This window comes from Alligator sinensis, unplaced genomic scaffold (assembly GCF_000455745.1).
Source record: "Alligator sinensis unplaced genomic scaffold, ASM45574v1 scaffold708_1, whole genome shotgun sequence".
Taxonomy (NCBI): Eukaryota; Metazoa; Chordata; order Crocodylia; family Alligatoridae; genus Alligator; species Alligator sinensis.
Genome location: NW_005842183.1, coordinates 800937 through 821607, shown reverse-complemented (window position 1 = coordinate 821607; position 20671 = coordinate 800937). Strand labels below are relative to the sequence as shown.

Sequence of the window (20671 nt, the reverse complement as noted above, 5' to 3'; positions counted from 1 at the left end):
AGACCAGCCCAGCCCAGAGCTGGAAAACATGCTGGGATACTGGGGGACTCTGATATGACTTAAACCAGGAAGAGGTCTGGGACAAAAGTGTCATAAACTGGTTTCACCCAAATCAGTTAAGTCTGATGCTACATTCAAACAGGTTTATCTTAAACTGGTTTCTGCCATTTTGAAACTGGTTTATGTGCACTGAACTTCTTCTGTTACAGGTTTAAACCAGTTTCTGACTACTTAAACCAGTTTATGTGCAACTTTTGTCCCTAGTCTAAGTGATGTTGGTGTAAGAGGCAATACAGTGCTGAAGACAGGGGCTGGAGCAGTTTTTATGGAGCAGATGCAGTCAGCTGGCATTAAGGGCTCTGTGTATTGAGAGCTTCACTGGTGCTGATGAACCCATTGCACTGAGCCCCTTGTCACACGGTCTCACGGGGTGGGTGGACCTACTCAGCTTCTGCCTCGGTGGTGCGTTATCACAGCTGCAAAACTGTGCCATCATTGGCACAGTCTTTCTGTTGAATAGATCTTAGCTGCCATCAAACCTAACTCAGGGAGGGAAGACACCTTTATGTGGTTATTGAAATGATGCCACTAAAACAATTATCAGTGTCAACTACGAACATTTTAAAAGCCAGTACTCTTGTTCCCAGCACTCCTTCTCTTACTCGTTTAGCCCTGTTGGCTTGTTCTAGTGGTATGTGATTTATGAACGCAGGCTGAATGCTGACCTAATAGTTGGCCTGATAGGTGATTTATTCCCCAGCCATCTTCTTGCTCTTAGTTTGAAGTGCCAATACAGTAATGTGCAGGGCAGGTCAAATCTCAGCCCTTGGAGCTTTGGATTCAGCGTAGAGGTCACAAACCTGCAGTTTAAACAGGTGAGAGCTGCCAAGGTTCAGACAGAGTGATAAGCAGAAGTCTGATAAGAGCATCCTCTTACTACATCTATACGTGCAGCTGCTGTGGGGTGTGTGTTTCTGAGCTGTCTGAGAGGAGCTCTGCTACACTCCTCTAAGCTGAGGGCAAACTTCCTGATACGGAAATCCAAGTTTTGAGCCCTTGATGTTAGTGGGTTCAAAGTATAATCTTTGTGCAAACTTGGTTGCTTTTTTTTCTTTTTAAATTGAAGTGAAAACTTTTAACCTCTTTGTTGCAGTGGTGGTTTGTAGAACCCTAATCCACTCCTGACTGCGTTGTCATCGCCAGAGAGGGCTGCATCATCTGGGTGGGGAGCGAGTGCATGGAATTGTGCAATTCCAGGACTCTGGTGGCAGCAGAAATATTAACAGTCCCATCACTTCACCCCCTTGTGCCCATTACTTCTCTTAACCAACTGAGGCAGCAAGGTTATGAAATGCCAGACTGCTGGGGTCATAAACTGCATCCATTTAAAGCCACAGCATATGCACTGTTCCTGCACATCTCAACGGCATCAACGCTTCCCTCCATCATTTCAGGCCGACATCAGGCTTAGTTTGCTCTTGTAGGAATACATTGTATTGCTGCCAGTAAATAGCACTGAAATATGTATATGTATTGTCACAGAATAATCCCGGGCTGCCACAGACTTAAATCTGAGGGGAGAAAAGATGCGAGCAAATTGCAGGCATAGTTCTTAATCAACAAGACAATAAGCAGCAAATGCTTCATCACTGCTTCCAGGTTCAGTGCCGTCATATGCTAGTGGGCCTGGATAAGCACAGAGATGACAGAGCTTTAAATCAAGCTCAGCCCTATAATTATGTGGTGTGTGGAGCCCACACGTTATCTAATCTGTTGGGATATGACTTTGTTGGCTCTAGCATCTCTTCTCTCCTTGTTCTGCCACACAGGTGCACACCCCATCAACTTGTTGGAAACCTGCACTCCACTTCCTGTTTTACCAGGACTTTTAAAGTACCTGATTACAAAATTTTAGAAGTCTACTTTTTTTTTTTCTTCTTTCTTACAAAGAACTACAAAAACCTGTTAGCAGTCAACCACCGACTGAGAGAGCAGGGAGGAGACCGAGACTCAAATCAGCCTTTGCAAAAAGACCAGGGCATCAATAACTCCTCCTCTCTTCAGGGTTATAGAGGAGTTTACGGGACCTTCCAGGGCACTAAATCCAGTCTCCTGCATTCACAGGCAACCAGTCATCTGCAACGGTCCCTAAGAGCATCTGCTCCAGGCAGGCTGTTGGCAGCCATCCTGCCTCCTCTGCTCTTCTGAATGCCTACACTGAACCACACGTGCCACCCCTGTGTAGGATACCCTCCAGAAAGGGGTCCAAGTGAACTATCTGGTGAATCATTTGGATAAATGACTGCCTGGGAAAGCATGGGACTGTTAATCCCATGGCCTAGGAAGCCCCATCTAGCCCTAAACACTTTTTCTCTTGTAACACAGTCCCTGCCTACCTACTTTTTACAGTAAAAGCAAAAATCCCCAAAGCACAAAAACCCCATTGTGTGCCACAAGAAGGGTCAGGAAAGATGAAGTCACCACCAATGACTAGGGCACTGCTATGGCAAGGAACTTCTTCTTTTGGACATGCTGAGACAATCCTAGAAAAAAGGATCACATCCATATCATGCAGGAGGGCAGCAAATCTCCACTGGGCCTTGCCAGTCTGCCCTCCAGGAAAACCCCTTCCTGACCCCACAGATAATTATGAATCTGCTTTTTCAGGATGCAAAGCAATTGCACTGGTGCCATAGCACAGGCAGCTTATGGTCATGTACCTGAAGGAGCGGTTTTGTCACCATTTTGAGGGAGCTGTTCTCATGAGTTTGTGCTCAGTGTATGTGTGATATATGTGTGTGTGGGTGTACACTGAGCATAATATATATATAACCCTGTTGTCTTAGCCATAAAGATTTTGCCAGTTATCATCCCCAAGTAACTGGGCTGCTGCTTTACTCCATAGCCCTGTTCCACCCTCCTTCTTGCTTCTAAGCCAGGGGTTGACAACATCTGGCCTGCGAGGCTTTAGCGACAGGAGCCTCCAGCACCAGTTGCTCCCCGCCAAGGCTGCCATGGGGAGATGTGGTGATGGCGGCTGTGTCCTAGCATCCACCTACCCGCCTGCCTCTGACCCAAGCCAGCAGCCTAAAAAGGTTGCCGACATCTTTTCTAAGTTTTAGCGGTCATCTGTTTTCTGCTGAGCCCCAGGGACTAGCGAGGGGCCCCTAAGGGCCCTTTATACTGCCTTGGGCAGCTTCTGCGGAGGATTCAAAGTCGCACCCATGTCTCATGGACACCCCATTCTTCCTTCAAAGTTATGTGCTTTTATAACAATGAAGCACTAATAAATTTAGCAATTACTTTGAAAAAAGATGCTATGATAGCTAACTAAAGAAACTGGAGTATTTTAGAGCCCTGAGAGCAGGTTTCAATGGCAGGATGGGAAATAGGCTTCAGAGGTGTATGCCTGATACAGCCACACAACGCCTGGGGCAGCGCCAGTTGCTGTGGTGCCAGTTGTTCGTGGCTATTTTTACATCCCCGTGGGCCCTCCCCCAAGGGGAAAAGAAGCTAACTGCTTTCAAAGTGGAGCTTGATCGGTTTATGAAAAAGATGTTTTGCCATGATTTCCTGCAGTAGCAGAGGGTTGGGTGCGATGACCCAGGCAGGCCCTTCCTACCCTGTGTTTGCAGGAGGTATAGACCGGCGTTGGCAGCCTTATTTTGGGAGGGACTCTCACCCACCCTGCAGATTTCCACCTTCAGGTGTCATGGACCGTTGCATGTGACCTGCTCATCTGAACGTTGCCAGACAGGGCTGCACAGTGCCCTCTCTTGAAAACTGAAGTACGACCCTTGGAGGTGGGAGCCAAGCTTTGCCGGGTCCTGTGAAGACCCTCCGAGCCTTGCTGCCTGACCAACTCATGGCGGCTGTTGGTCTGGCCCCGTAGAGCGAAAGCTGCCGTCCTAGATTAGCAGGGCTTTCTACCTACTTTGCAGCGAGCCGGTCTGCCAGATCTTTATACTGATTGCAGGAGGGCATGTGATGAGAAACGAAGCACCTTGCCTTAGGAGTGGGGGGCGGGGTTCAGATTTATTACAGCATGGGGAGCTGCGTGGATCAATTAAAAAGAAAATGCCCTGTAATGGAGAATTGTAAGTCTGTGGGCAGTGACCCAAGCAGGGAGTACAGGAGGCATTACATAGAGCAGTCTTGCAGCACTCCATCAGGAAAGGGGTTGAAGGATTATTGTTGAAAGGTCCTTTTTGAAGTGGTCAGGCCAGTGCATGGCTGTAATAAAATAGGGAAACAAGGACATGGAGGTGCATAGACAGAGGGATCAAATAAAATTTGAGAAAAGTAACTATAATTGTATGATGACCTGTTTTTATAGCTCTTCTAAAACACTTTCTCACCACTGGCCCTATTCTGCTAGGGAGGATGTTGTTAGAAAGTATGGAGAGGAAGGACGGGGGTCCCAGGTTTTAGGTGGTGGTTAGGGTAGAGGGAACGCACAAGCTTCCTCCAGAGGAAAAGGGTATCTTTGGAGATGTCCTTTAAGACAGAGGGTCCCCATTCAAAAGTAAGTTAATAAACAATATTTGATGCTAATTATGTTGTACCTTGTACTTGCAGAGGATCTTGGCTCATTTCAGCTGATGTAACTTTCTGTAGTGGAAGCCAGGCTTTATGATCTTACAAATGTAGGGAGGTAAAAAGAAATGCAGAATACATTTTAGAAGCTAGTCATCAATAATGATATGGAGTGGGCTGCTGGCCAAATACTAGCTGAAGGAAAGACACTAGTCCTCACACTTTACATTCAGCTCCCTGGTTACTGAAACATCTGTACAATCAGGTGGAAGCTGGGGAGGAATGTGAAATAACCTGTTTGGACAAGGGGATTCAGAAGAGTACTACGAAGGGTTTTTAATGCATAGGATGCTTCAATACAGTGAATATTGGGTGCATTATTGTTGTTTTATTAGGCTAACTCCATGTGCAGTGAAAGCTTACGTTTAAATCTACAGTCTCTTCAGTGTTCAATGTAAAATGGAGATTCCCCGGAGGTATAAACTGAGAGCAATTCAGTATTATATGCTGGGAGACCATTAAAGAGGAAGGAGGTAAACGGAGAAGTGAGTGGTGAGCCCAAATTTATTTATTTTCTCTTCCAGCCAGATGAGATGGTTTCTTTCCTGTCTAAGTGTTTTCCACCCTTATCTCTGGAGATGTTCATATCCCAGCGAGCGGGTGCATGCATATCTTCAGCATGTGACTCATTCACAAAGCTTGGGGAGATAGGAGGTTTGTATCTCAATTACTTGAAAACCGCTTTCAGTGTAATACCAAGATTCGCAGTAGAAAGTGACCCAGTCTTTCTCTCTCCCTTGCACCAACTCTCGCTTGGAGTTTTGCCCTGTTTCGTCATCTGGGTTGAATGAAAAAATATTTCATGGCCTGTTTGTGTCCAGAGTATATACCTGCAATTGTTGTTGCAACGGCAGGTTGAACTATCGTGCCAGATGTAGCAGTCTACAGATGACATTTTAGCTCTTCTCACTGAAAGGCACAGAAAATGAGCTGTGTGCATGGCTGGGGATATTTTTCAATAGGAAATGTTTGTGGTTCTTATCTTTAAAGGTAATTCCCTCTTTACTTCCAATCACAACACACTCTTTTGTTTAAGCGAGGTTTTTCCCTCCCCCCCCCCCCCCCCTCTGTTTCCAGCCAAAACCTGCATCTGTTAGCAATCTTTTTGGATTTAAAACTGAAGCTTTTTTAAACAACGAACCATCTGACCATGAAAGGCATCTGGTCATGCTGTATTTGCTTATTGTTAGCATAATTTTTAAACTCTGGGAAAAGCAAGGAGCTGGTTGGGTGCTAAAAAATAGACTGATGTGTATTGTTACGTGCCAGTCTCGATACTGAAGTTATCGGCTCAGAGAGAAATCCTATTCCGTCTCAGCACTTAGCCACTGATGCCGGCAGGATCGTTTCACTTCACAAGTGTTTAGCAATATGCTAGAGAGCATTGCTCATTGCCTTTTATATGGAATCATTATAATATTGAGTGGCTGGGATGATTCGGGGTATTTGAAGGGCCACTACGAGCCAAAGGCACTGCTGGTATAAACGCGGCAAACTTCCATGGAGCCGGGCTAGTTGCTAGACCACCGGAGAATTTGGTCTGATCTGTTCAAAAATTGCACTCGCTGCTGTCTGACTGTTTTTGAAGTCTTTCTTTCTAAGTAACATCTGAGATGAGCCCTAGGGAAAGGCTTGGGAATAGGTCTGTATTTTAGTTTACTCTGTGGATTTCTTGGCATGATGAATAATGTTTCGCTGGGAACGCTCTGGCGGTGTTTGGGCCTTTCTGAAGCTGAAAGGGACAGGGGAACATCTTACCAAAGGAGAAGGTGATGGCAGGCATAGCACTTGGGGTTACTTCCGGCTTTTTTCTTTTTCTTTTTTTTTTTTTAAACTAGCTTCTGAGCCTTTAAACTCTAGGCCAGCCTTCCAAGGCTGCTGTGGCTGGGTTGCTCCTCAGCAGTCCAGTACCAAAGGCAGGATCCATATAAACACCAGATATATTATTGTGTGCAATAATGTCATCCTCGTGGTTACAAGGCTGAACTCATCTCTTCCTCCTTATGGTTGCTCTGGGTACATCCTATCGGGTAAAAAGCCTAATGCCTCTCATCTTCAGGTGTGTTTTTGTAGGTCTTCCACTCCTAAACCGGGCCCTCAATGGCAGTGCTTCGGTTACTGACTCTTCTTATTCAGCCGGTCAATCTAAGCGTGAGTGTTCGTGATTCTTCCTTTCAAGAGTTTGACCCGTTGCAGCAAGGACAAGCAGCCTTCTTGAAGCTAAGTTCTTTGTTTTAGCAGTAGGCAGGAACCTTTTTTGAGGAGGGGGGGAAAAAAAAAAGGAAATGAGTAGATCTGCATGTCTGTCTTACCTTCCCCAATGAGTTAGTCTCCGAAGTGCCTCCCTGCCCTGCCTTCTGCCTGACTTGAGACTATCATGGCAAACTACCTCTCTCATTCCTGAAAAATAACCTCGATGGGTCTGTTTTCTCCAGTCCCTCTCACTTGCGCCTGTCTAGTTCTCCTCAATCATGTCCCTCCTTTGAGTTGGCAAGGGTCCCTTTTGAAACCCTGCTCTATTTCTCTTGTTCTTCTGTATTCCTAGACTCGGGCCTTTCCTGTTCCAGATACGTTCTGCAGGTTGGCTCAAGATGGGAGGTGAAATCATCGCAGCTAATAGCCCTGGCAGAGTCCCTTAATGACTCCCAAGTGTTTGCTCAGAGTTGGCTATCTTGAGCCATTCTCTTCCTTCCTGCCTGTTTCTGTTTTCCCCAGGTAGTCCTCTATGGAAGTAACCCAGTGTTTTCATACAGTAAACATCCCAGTAACCAGGCCAACAAACCCTATTCTTCAATTGCTGCAGAGCAGCTTGAAATCGGTCACAAGCACCTCGGGCTGCACGTGCTGATCCCGTCAGGAGACGGGGACAGAGGCAGACGCAACAGTTAGCTCAAAGCAGCCCCGGTTCCCTTCCCTTTGTCAGCCCTTTCTTCTGTTCATTTTGGAGAGGTTAAGTTGCACACTTAACCCCCGAACAGCCCCCCAGCATTTTGGGTCTGCTGCACAAATGGGAGTTGTCAATCAGTACAGCAGCAAAGTGCTGTTCAGCCGTGTTGGGTCTAGCGGCCCAAAGGGAGTTTGCCATGAAGTGTCCATTTGGTGACTGGTGTGGTAATCCCACAACATAAAGGGGACTGGGTTGTAGCCTTAATGCCTGCTAGGATGGAGGCTTAGTTTTCAGGCAGGGTTGAGATGGCTGTCTCAGGGTATGGTTACACTCCAGTCAAAGGCATAATTGTTGTTCATTCAGAGTAGTTACCTCTGTCGTTCAAGGTGTCAAACTCAGCTCCTGCCCTGGGCCACATCTGGACTGCAGGCTACCTGAGCTAACTCGACACTGGCCAGCGTGCGTCTTGATAACAGTGCAGAGTTCAGCCCAGGCCGGCTGTGCTAAATCATTATCTTGGGTTCCAATATTGCAACCTCCATTTAACTCCATGCTGCTGCTGCATTGTTACCTGTACCTAAGTTATCTTAGCTCCTTCAGGGGTGTCTCAAGTGGCAGGTCCACCTCTGACTGCAGCATAGCTACGTGCATTGAGCTACCGTCAACTTCAGACCGGAAGAGCAGTTAGGTGGCGTCTTCAGGACGACATTGAGACAGATCCCTGAATGAGAACGGATCTGGAAGTGTGACACATACTCCTTAATGAGGGGTACTGAATGGGACTCGAAGTTCTGGATGTGGCCACAGATGTATTGTGTTACTCAATGTTAAGGTCACTGCTGAGGTGCTCTGGGGATGATGAGTTAGGAACGCCCAAAGGGAGCAAAAGAAGCAAACTGCTGCTGGGAAGAGGCGGTGCAGAAGCCTCCCCTGTACAGCGAGTGGCAGGGAGAGGTGGGGAAAGTATCGTCTTCCTGCAGTAGGAAAGAAGAGAAGTGGAGGAGGGAAGCAGGGGAGGGATGTGAATGAGCAGCCAAACAAGCAAGCTGGATGGGTGCGTAGAGCTTAACATTCAAATTGCTCTCCTAGCCAAATGCCACATTGGTTTTAGTCACTTGTCATACAGTGAGAACAGACCTGCTACCCACCTCCTACCAAAGCACATCCACCGGGGCCTCTGCACCTCTGACCTTTTCCTGGAGAAGACTGACGTTAATGAGGCACTTTGTCTCAGCGCTACCTTCCCCGCGGCACCAGGCGCTGATGAGAGGCACTAGGTTTGTTCGTCAGGCTTAGCCGTAGGACGTGCCCGTGACCTTAGCAGTGGTGTGAAATAGGATCGGCCAGTTTCCCACGGACGGAGAGCGGGAAGGAGCGCACATCCGGGCTACTGTGTAGGAGCTCCTTTGGTTCCTAGCATGTTTTTCTATAAATTTTACCAAAACATTGAAACCACAAAATGAGAAGACAAGGAGAGATTTGGTTCCTAGCATGTTTTTCTATAAATTTTGCCAAAACATTGGAACCACAAAATGAGAAGACAAGGAGAGGAGGAGACATATGTTGTAGAGACGGGTTGGGTTTTTTTTGTTTTTTGTGGGTGAGGAGTATGGGTGCCCTACAGTTTTTGCAACAGTCCTTGTGGGAGATACCCGAGGGGGACAAGTGCCTGAGTAATTCGTTGTAAATATTCCAAATTGAGGGGGAAGGTAACGTACGGTAATTTGCTAACTGCTGAAATAGCAGCTCCTACTGCAAAATGACATCAGATTGTCGGTATTAGATTGGAATATTTAAAAATGCAGATGTTTTACCTAGGAAGCTGGGACTTGCATGGCAACATCATTCTTAACTGCTGAAGTGAAAGGTTCACATACAAATACCCTCACTCCATCCGTCGGAGGCAGCAGTAGTGAAGTCATTGCCTTGAGAAACTGATAGTGAAAAGGACCAAGTTGTGAGAACCTGAAGGAATGTAGGAGTTGGCCAACTGGGTATGTTTATACAGTAGACTCACAATAAACCCTCTACATCCTCAAATGAATACGTATGGCCCATCTATTGAGAACACACAATGAAGAGAGTTGCCGGCAACGTGGCTTTCTAGACTTCAAGTTTCCTCTGTTCCTCCATCTGTTCAGTGCTATTAACACCAGCGTGATTCATGTTGGCCATTCTTTCCTTACATTAATCAGCAACCGCACAACAGATACTATTGTGGGCCTGGGAGAAAGAATGAGCGGTCAGTGCTGCCTCTATCAGCACTTGCTACCTCAGCCACAGGCAGGAAATACTTTTTTTTTTTTTGAGCAAGATGGTATAGAGGTTGGTACAGCTGGACCCGCTGTAGCTTTTTGAGGGAGAATTAACATAATTGATTCCAGCTGACTTTTCATCCGTTGTGCATAGGACCAACCTGATGACTCCATAAAGCAGGTTGTGCCTCCCAATATCACTGTCTTAGGGGGTGCGTGCATTTGCCGGGAAAGATGTGGACAGCCCTGTGCTGCCTGCCGCAGGTGTGGCACCCCTTCTCCCTGTTCCTCTCTGCAGTAATGTACACCTCCTCCAGTGGCTTCCCATTGCCCAAGTGGCCTCCCTCCATGGCTGAAGAACTCGCTTCCCAGTGAAAAGCTGGGGCACAACTTCGCATCTCTGTTTCTTCCAAGTATGGCTGGAAGGCCCGTAGGCTGCCCACAGGCCTGCCAAGGTCAAGTTGATGAGTCCATACTCTGCCTTCACCCAAGCAGCTGTGTTGGTGTTGCGTGCATCTTGCGGACAGGTAGTGCATTGGTGACCTACAATTTTTTTTGCATGCATCTTGCAAACAGGTAGTGCATTGCAATCCAGCCTCACTTCCCCTCTCCGTTAGTGAACACACAGCACTTTCAGTCTCCTCCTGTTCCTGAGCAAAGACTTGCAAGCTGCCTCTCAACAGGCTCTACCATATATATGATCCTTCACCATCACTACAAGTGACACTAAGCTTTTTTCATCAGAACATTACTCACAGCGTCAGCACCTACCAAACTCCCCCAAGACACGAAGCAGCAGCACGTTATCCTCTTCCACACACGCCCCTCCTTTTACTTGCTAAGGTGCAGCCCTTGGTGCTCAGTGGTGAGTTCGCCCTGTCGTTAGCATTGATTAACAAGGTTTTGTCGCACTGCACCGCGAGCTCTTCTTTACACCGGGATTGGAAGAAGGAAATGAGGGAGCCCCGGGGGAGATGAGAAAAGGGAAATATTTATAATCCGGCTAGTTAATGCTAAATGAGCAGCTCTGCCTATTTTGCTGTTTGGCTTTCCTCCCTTTGGGGACCCCTGTGCTCCACCACTTCCTCTTTGAGCCTAAACAAACAGCGCTTCCCTCTTTCTCAGCCACTCCTGACCCTGGCCTGGGATGCCGACATGCGTCCTGTCTTGTCCGCACACCAGCCCAACACAGGAAGGTGCTCCGAGGCGTGCAGACGCTTCCCACATCTGCGGCCAGGCCACAGGTGCAGAGTGGAAATGTAACATCTGTACAAACAGCCCCTGGCCATTGGAGCACGGGCTGCAGTAAGGATTACCAGCCCCCTCCCTTTTTCCCTTTCCACCCCATTTATCATCAGCCTGCTGTTATTGCTCTTGATCTAATTCCCTTCCTACCCTGTGAAGAGCGGCCACACGGAGGTGGGAGGGATGGGAGGAGGAATCTATTGCTTTTCCTTCAGGCTATCCCAAGCTGGGCCTGTGCATCAAAGATGCTAATTTGCCCTGGCACCTTTCTTGTCTCTTCCTCTTGAGCTACTGCTAGGAACCAAATGGTGTGTCTGCATAGGAAAATTAAGAGGTAATTGTGAGGAGGCGAGGCCAGGTTTTGGTAATCCCTGAGGGGCTGTGTGATGGTTGCATGCCGTGCTACCCTTCAGGGCTAGATAAGATGGCTCCTGCCATGTTGCTTTCTGGATGCCGTTGCATTACGGCAGGATGAACTTTAGGGCTCTGCTTCAGGCCCTGGAGCCTTTAGAGCCTCCCAGAGAAAGGATCTCATTTAACCTTTCCTTGTTTTCCCTCTAGGCTTAGCATGGCAGATGGGAGCTGGGGTCAAGTGAAGGGTAATTGCTCATTGCCATTCAGCAGTACAGGGGCCCCATTAAAATAGCATGAGTCCAGCTAGCAAGTGAAATGAGCCAAGGACAATGGGGAACACTGATAATATCTGCGTAGCCCGTCTTACCAGGAAAGATCCCCAGAGGACATACCCAGGCCTGATGGGGGAGGGCAGGTATGTCTTGTAAATGTGAAATGCAGCAGCTTAAAGGGGGTGGAGGGTGACGGCTGGTCTGCAAGCGGATAAGCGTCACCGCAGAGCTGTATGGGGTGGGCGGTGATGGAGGGCACCCTGCCTGATTGCAACTACTGGACAAGGCTTAGGAACTGGATTTAGTTACAAGGGGTCCAACTCTGACCCCCAAATAATACGTCTGCACTTGGGGCACAGGGACGAAGCCTGGGTACCTTTCAGAATCAGCACCTCGGCTTTGGGCCTGATCACCTTTCTCTGTGTGTCCCGGTACCTTAGCTGTGTGCCCCCAATAGTCATGGTGGAGCACTCATATTTTGGGGGTACCAAGTTGGAAGAAAGACACCCACTGAATAGCACTATGTCTTTAAGACGAGTGTCCTTTATTTTGTCTTGAATGCATCTCTCTGAGCATGGCTTGCGCCTGCCTGCCTTGTGTCCTGCACCCTGCATGACCGTGGCTCACAATAAGGCTCCACACGCCCGTGCCTGTTGTCAGGCTCATTTTTAAACCAGCGTTACTGTGAAAGCCTTAGAGCTTCTGTCTTGGTAGCAGGCATTCGTAGGGATGTGTTACAGACTAGATCCTAAGAGATCTACAGCAGTGATCTGCAGTCTGTTCAACATCATGAATTTTGGTTGCCTTAGAAAGCTTCCAGCCCTCTTGAAAGGGGTGAATTTGGGACTATTGGCTTGAGACCTGTACTGTACAGAGTCTCTTTGCTTAACCACTTCGACTGCTGTAGTCGCAGAAGCACATCAGAGGTCCACCTCGGCCTACCAGCCCATTGGGCCAACATGGCCAAGGTGTACCAGTGTATGCCCATGGCATACAATGCAGCGATGTGGCCAAAATCACATCCAGCTGCTTTTGAGTCACAAGGCCCAAATAAGCAACTCCCATTTACAACTGGGTCAAATGAGGGTAGCCCTTTTGGGAGAAGTCCAGAGCTGGGGGCTCAGCCTTGTGAATCTGGAGCCAGAGTGAGGGACCTTCACTTGATTACCACCTCCCCCAGGTCTGGGCATCCTGCACTGTTTTGCTTTTCTTCTCAAAGAGCAAGTTCAGAAGATAAAGCGACCAGATCTTTTAGTAAAAGAATAAGTGTGAACTAAAGAAACCCAACCCTGGAAGTACCCTTGATTTATTTATTTAAGTATTTTTGGATCCCTGTTGCATCGCCCGCTTTGTGTGCATGCCCAAATGCAGGAATTTACTGGCCAGCAGCACTGAATTGTGACTGGTGGCCGAATACTTGTCACCAGTGAGAAGGACGAAGACTTTGTTTGTAGACGCACTTGTTTCAGGAGGGAACTAGAATGGATGGAGCTGGTGTTCACACAACAGCTGTTAGTTGCTTTTGAACAGAGGCTTAGAAACCTAGGGTTGGAAAGGACCTCAAAACAACCTCCTGCATGAGGTAGGATCATCCCTGTCTCTAACCTGCGCGGGAAAACTTCCAGTAACGGCGATTTCACGGCCTCTCCAGGTAATCTATTCCAGTGCTTAACCGCCCTCGTAGTGACAAGTGTCATCTTAAATCCCAACCTTAATCTTTCCTGTTGCAATTTAAGCCCATTATTTCTTTTCTTGTCCCCCGGTAGATGTACAGAACAATTGATCACCATCCCTTTATAATAGCCCTGTTTGTCGAAATCAGGAGTGGGCGATTATTTTGGCTGGCAAGCCACTTAACGGGTTTTGATGAGCTGTCAAGGACCATGCACGCACAGGTTTTCAGAAGATACCATTTTAACATATAGATAACCAATCGTATACTAAAAATCAAATATCCACTGTAATGTAGTTTAATTTTATTTCAACAAATATTTTTGGTTTTTATTTTTTTGAGTAAAAAAAAAAAATCATTTTTGTCTTGATTTTTGAGTACTGTAGATAGAGGCGATTTGCTTAACAGCTCAAGATAGTCTTACTTGTATATTGTGTGTGAATGGGTGGGGAGCATGCATGCATTTACATGGGGGGCTGCCTGCATGCTAAGTCCTGGGGGCTGGCTGGAGGTGCATGCAAGCAGAGCTTGCCTGGGCGGTGCAGTGCAGGTGCACGTGTGGTCTGCCTCCCTTCCCACCCCCCATCTGGCCCTTGTTGGGCTCCAGCTCCCGGCCGCCTTTCGCTCACTTGATTTCCCAGCATAATGACCAGCGTCTTGCAGGCAGCTGAGTGGGTGGAAGGCAGCCCCAACTGAACGTGGTGCGGGCGGCTCTGGGCAGAAGCAGATGGGGCTTGGCCCCACAAAGAGCCTTGCAGAGGCAGCTGCGGGCCAGATGCAATCAATTGGTGGGCTGGATCTGGCCCCTGGGCTGTATGTTGCCCGCCCCAGGTCAAAACGTAGCACAAGTTAGCACGGCGAATCTGCCTTTTGCTTGCAGCAGAAATGAAAGCGGCTGCTCTTATAGGAGAACACCAGGCCCTGCTTGAATGTGCTGGCACAGGTGTCAGAGCTGGTCTCTAAGGTTCAAATCTACCTTGTCTTCTGCCAGACTAACATCACCAATAACCTCTCTTTGGCTTTTGTCAGCCATGTGTGTCTGGATTCTGCTCCTGAGCTCCTCTTTGTGCAGGATTTTGGTTCCTGCCTAGAGGAGTTTTCACACTTACTTTTTGTCACTGCTACATTATAGTATCTTGTGTTCCCTTGGGTAGCAGTCTGCTTGTAATTAATTTCTGCTTATGAGATTTAATAACATTCTCTGAACGAGCAAGGAAGTATACATTCTCCTCCCTGAGCAGGGACCATATGTTTTCTTCCCCTCAATTAGGTTCATAAATACATATTATACCCTTTATTTTAGAGAAGTGATTGCTCTTCCTGATTAGAGCCCAGCCACTTTCTCCATGAACCGACACAGCTGCACAGCACGAGACAGAATTACAGTTTCTGTGCCGACAAGCTGCATTTCTTTCCCAAGGCCGCACGTGAGGATGGATATGCTCATTACAGGGCTTATTGCTGGTTTAGGAGGAGTTTGTCTTTGCAAGGTTCAAAAGTAAACGGCAGGAATAACAATAGGATCAGATACCAAGACATGCTGCATAGCCTCAGCAGCGAGTCGGTTTTTCTTTAATATTTAATCAACAATTTTGCTTTTCAACAGGCCATACCTGTTAGTTCACTTGGTTCCTGCACGCCCTTGAAATGCTAATATGACTTAGCTTTTGCCAACAAAAGGAAGCAGCTTTAGTGACTCACGAAGCTCCTTTTTTTTTTTTTTTTTTTTTTTTTTTTTTTTTACTTCATCTCTGGTAAGTAAGCAGATTGTGAAGGCAACCGTGGACACGCTGTGTTTGATGATGTTAACGTTTATTGTTCGGCAAGTCAATAGGTTAGGTTCGTATTTTGCCTTTTCAGCAAATGTATTTTAATGGCGTTGAGACTGAAGAGTGTCGTGGCAGGACACTGCAGGTGACATTGAAGACAAATGTCCTGGAGCAAGAATGTGTCTGTAGGGCTGTTGTATAACAATGCCCTGGAAAGGCAGAAAGTCCTCAGTTGGAAACTGTGCAGGACTTAGCCCAGTGTCACTACTCCAGGCATCGCTGCAAAGTGAAGACTTTGAACTCTCCACACTTCTGTGCACACATAAAAATGCTGCAACTAACACGGCTGTCAATGTACGTGTGTAGGTAAATGCGTGCTAGTGACCATGACAAACTGCAGTGTCCAGGCGTTGTACTAAATGGTATGAATTTAGCCTTGCAACACCACTGGAGGCAGAGGGATATTGGCAGGTGACCATGGGAAGGCTGGGAAAGAGAAGAGACAACGGAAGCTGAAGCAACTTGCCCAAGGTCCCACTGCATGTCTGTAGCAGAGACTGGAACTCGGAGCCCTGGATTTCCAGTGGGGTCCAGCTTGGTGCCCTGCTGACCGCAGCCACGTCAGTATGACGCAGGGAAAGATCAGCTCCGCGGCTTGACTGGTCCCTGGTTATTTAGGGCTTTCTAAGGCTATGGGTTTGTCATGAATGTCTTTGAGTCTGAAGGAAGTCCATGACTGTCATGATGCAGGTTGGCCCTCCATCAGAAGGAGAGCGCAGAGGATCCTGCGAGTCGTGGTTTAACAGGGAGCTTGGCCTCTAGGAAAAAGTGTGGGCATTAGCCCTCTAAACTCGAACTCCCATGGGGCACAGCTCCCCAGACGGGGAATGCACTCAGTAAAGTTGCTCTTGGGCTGTCGCAAGCCTGCAGCACACGGACTTGGTAACTTCTCCATGGCTTGCTGCTTTTCCTACATCTCTGCTTGTGGATCTGCTAACAGTTGCCAGGAAGAAATTGCAACCTTAGCCATTGCCAGCAGCTTTGACTGTCTGGAAGCCATGTATTGGAGCATCCTCAGCTTACCAATAAATGTCACCCCTATCCCTCTTTACCAACCCTGAGAATGGGCCCAAACTTCATGTTAAAAAGAAGGGATGACATCCTGGCAACTCTTTAAAGACCGGCGCTTGAACTTGTTGGAAGCAAGTGCTCACATCTAACTGACGAGATCTGCTGGAGAGAAAAGAACGTGGCTGCTGGAGAGCAACCTGGTTTTGTCCGAGGAAAGGGCCTTGTGGTCTCTCTCAGCTGAGGAGCCCTACCTCCTACCTGCACAGAGGCAACCACAGTGATCCACTGGTCAAGGAAGGAGGAATTCTCCTTTCCCCTGCTTCCCTCTGCCTTGCATTCTCCTATATCTGTGTTTTGATTTGAAGGAAACGGCTTGACCAAAATATGCCTTGTAAATAAGCTTGTGGGTTTGTATTAGCCCAGGTAATATCCAATGGTGTATCACAGGGGTTTAATAGAGGCAGTGGTTTTCAAAGGTGACTACTGAGTTTGAATGCATTGCAGTGGTTTTCTGGTGGGGCCCATGTTCTACCTTGGGATACCCAAAGGGGCCTGGCCTACGGAGGCTGAGAGGGCTCTGAAAGATTAGGCTCTTTTTAAAGCATCTCAAATTGGACTATAGAAAATTAATGATCTATATGCTGGTGACTTCTAGGTTTTTTTCATGAATAAGTTGCAGCTAAGCAATTAAGCTGTTACCATCATGCTTTGCTAATGAAATAACTTCCAAGCATGGAAGAGCCACCTCCTTCCCCAGCAGTAGCTCTTGGACACCTAAGTGACATCTGAATCATTGAACAAATCTACCCAAGGAAGGTAAATCTAACACTCTCAAATGGGCAGCTGCTGTCTATTCTTGTGCCCCTAAGACTGTGCAAACTCTGATTTCAGTGAATATTAAAATACTAAGCTGCCAAGCTCTCAATAAATGCTTGATGGATAGCCCACCGAACCACAGCGCAACAACCTCTCCTGGACCCTGCTGGGAAATGAATACTGTCCCTGTATTAAACAGTAGGTGTTAGGTTTCCTGACAGTTGTGGAAGCCTCTTTTGCAAGCGTCGTTGCAGCCAACCAAACCGGAATTTGGCAGCTGATTATTTTAATGTGCAGTCCTGAATGTGGCCAGAAATGTATCCTAGGTTGGCAGCGAGATGAAACCCCAGGGATACTTTGGAACAGGACAGCACTGAGTCTGTATCCTAAAGGAGATGCTTCCCCCTCGATAGTGGATTTATTTTTTTTCTGAACTTGCTGCCTTCACTCAAGATGAGTGGTTTAATATAAGTTTGAAATGTCTCCCTTTACAGGAAAATAGAGACGCTTCATGCAACCAGTAAAACACTACAAGGCAGCATGGTCTGCTATGTAAGTCATGAGGTTCAGGACGCTCGGCTCTATTCTCAGCTCTGCTGCTGCCTTGGTCTGTGACCTTAGTTAAATCCTTTTCTCTCCCTGGGTTTGTTTCCTTCCCTATCTTTGACATGTCTCAGCTGTTAAGACGGCGGGCCGGTGGCCATCTCTGCATCCTATACCTTCCATGTTTAGGGGTGCTGGCTGTAGCCGTGTTAGTCTAAGAACATAGGCAAGCGAGGTTCTTTGGGTACATCCGATATCTTTTTTTTTTATTAGACCACCTAAAATAGTTGGAAAAACTCTTCTGTGCAAGCTTTGCAAGAAAGGTGTTTGTACCTGAAAGCTTGCAAAGAAGAATATTTCCAACTATTGTAGTTGGTCTAATACAGGATCTCAGATTTACCCAAAGAACCTCGCCTGCCTCTAGCTATACAGGTCTTGGCTAAATAGGGCTGCAGTCTCCCCGTGAGCCTCCACATGCTGCTGGAATATGAACAGTAAATGCTAAGTTGCATTTAAGAAAGATGTGGCAAAACCAGAGAAAACCTGTTGATGTGTGGCGTGGTGGATAATAGGGTTGGCATGTCAACCAGGTGAGGAAAGGTTGAGGGCAGTAGGCATGTTTGCGTCATAGAAAAGCAGATTAAGGTGGGGCACATGTCAGCACCTTTCAAACATTTGAAAAGCCGTCATAAATCAGAGGGCGGACAACTGTTCTCCTTCCCTGCAGAGGGGAGGGCATGAAGCAATGGATTTAAATTGTGGCAAAGCAGATTGAGAGGAGTTTCGAAAGACTTCCAAACCACTAGGCTGGTGGAACAAGTTGTCCAGGGAACCTGGGGAATCTCCTTCATTAGCGGCTTTTAAGAAGAGGCTGATGGCCATAGGTCAGGGCACGGTCCCAGTTCAGTTTTTTTCCCCCCTGGAGTCTAATTTTGCTCCCCTGCTGCAAATTTGCAGTGGGGGGGAACGTTTTTTTTGTTCCCGCACATGCCTCTTGCAGCGTCTCAAAGGGGTTTCTGCTCAAAGGGGTTTCTGGAGCTGCTTTGTAGATCTACAGCCTAGGTTGCTTGCTACAAACTGGCCATATATTTTTTTTTCATTAAATGCTGTGGTGTAGATGCAGCCAGAAGATTAACACTTCTTTTTACAATCTTATTTGTCTAAGGCCAGCCCGGTCCTGCTTTGCATGCAGACCGATAGGTTACTGTACACTAGTGGGAAATTGCTATTATTTGATCTTAGCTAAGCCAGTTTGCTTTCTCTCCATGGAATTCAATATCTAGGACTTGCATTGATTAGCGACACGACGCATAATATTTCTGAGCTTTGGCATCCAGGGAAAGTCGATTAGTATGGCATAAGACTTGCTGGCTTTATAGCCATCCATTCAGATGCAGGATCTATACAGCAGGGAAACTTGCTTGAGGTTTATTAGGCTTTTGCCCTTGCCTTGGCATGATAACATTTTTCATTGTTCGAATAGCCTAAGAAATCCTTGCCTCATTTGTTCTCTGTCAGGGCAGGGAAAGGTGCTTTTTGTCATTCACAATGCTGGGTCTCAGTGCATGGGAGGGTGGGAAACAGTGCTAAGGAGGCAAAATAGGCCACAGAGGGGTGATGGAATTGGGTATAGTTTCTTCAAGGGGGCTGGTGGTACTTTTTTGTTGAACTCATTAGAAGTGCATCAATACATCGGTCTGATATTGGATCGGCACTGATATAAAGAAAATTGACTGTATCAGAAATTGGCCTGATGTGGCCTATAAATGCCGCATGCATATGTGCAGCCGCAGTGCAGCATGTAGGCGGCGATGAGCACAGCTTGGCAGCATGGAGAGCTGTGTCCAACTGGGAAGTCTGTTGTGGTGGAAGGGGATGGGGCAGAGAAGGCGCGTGGGGTGGGGGAAGATCAAGGCTCTTGTGGTGAGGAAGAGAGTGGGGCAGGCGCTGCCCAGCTGAGGTGTGGCGGGGCACGGAACGGAGCTGCAGCTTGTGTGGGGGGTGAGACGGCTCCTGCTGCTGTGCGCAGCCCAGGAGGGCATGGGGAGGGAGTGTGCCCCGAGATCTGCACAGGGTGGGATGGCGGGCTGCAGCTGCGGGCTGAGTCCAGGGCGGCACCAGGCTCGTCCCGGTGGGGGCTGGGCTGAGCTGTGCTAGAGCCGGGGGGGGCTATGGTGAATTTTGGGGTGGCTGCAGTCCCCCCCCATTGTCCCTCCTTGCAGCGCTGCCACCGCTCACCCTGAGCGCAACCCAGCCCAACCTCCACCAGGAAGAGCCCGGCACCTTCCCAACCCCAGCCTGCAGTGGCAGCCCGCTCCACCCTGCACGGATCCAGGGGCACAGACCCCCACCCTGCACAGATCCAGGGGTGTGTGCAGCAGCAGGAACCACCCCCACAACCCGTGGATGAGCTATGGCTTTGTCCCATACCTGCCCTGCCCCAGCCCCACTCCCTCCCTCACCACAGGGCCTTGACTGCTCCCTTCCCTCCCCCCTGCCCTTCCATCACAACAGGCTTACCAGCCAGACACTGCTCTTCAAGCTGCTGAGTTGCGTATTGGAAATTGGATCTGTCTCGGCTGATACGCCTCATTAAGAATCGGCTACTGGTATCGCCCCAAAAATCTCTATCGGTGCACCCCTAGAACACATGAGATCAACAGAAAAGGGAAAGCTGCAGTTTACACAGTTATATCAATGGGAGATTTTTAAAGGGCAGAGCTGTCTTTATCACAGTCCTGTGCGACTGCTGACAAGTGATGATTCAGGTGTACAGCAAGGCCAGATCTTTAGGTCCCATTGGAAGGGGATCTACAGGGTGAAATGTGTGAGCATCCCCAGGGAAGTATGAGAGCCTCTCCAGAGGCTGCTTATAAACGTGGCAGATACAAAGGCTCTTCCTTCCAATGCCTTTCCTCCCGCCTTCCCACCCCAACACAGGCAGCCACCTTAATAAAGCTGCTTCCTGGGTGTTTTGTCCCTTGCTTGAAAATCAGTGCATAAGGAAGACATAGAATCATAGAAGTCGGGTGGGAAGGGACCTTGTAGATCTTCAGGTCCGACCCCCTGCCTGGGCAGGAGGGAAACTGGGCTCAAGTGACCCCAGTCAGGTAGGCATCAAGCCACTTCTTAAAGACCCCCAGGGTCGGAGCCAGCACCACTTCCCTTGGAAGTTGGTTCCAGATCCTAGC

General features: G+C 47.9%; 1 protein-coding gene across 2 annotated transcripts in view; it reads left to right on the top strand.

Annotated features, from left to right (window-relative positions):
* The window catches only part of DAAM1 (dishevelled associated activator of morphogenesis 1), a 178398-nt gene that overhangs the window by 97883 nt on the left and 59844 nt on the right, over positions 1-20671 (top strand). The gene's annotated exons all lie outside the window — the stretch shown is intronic.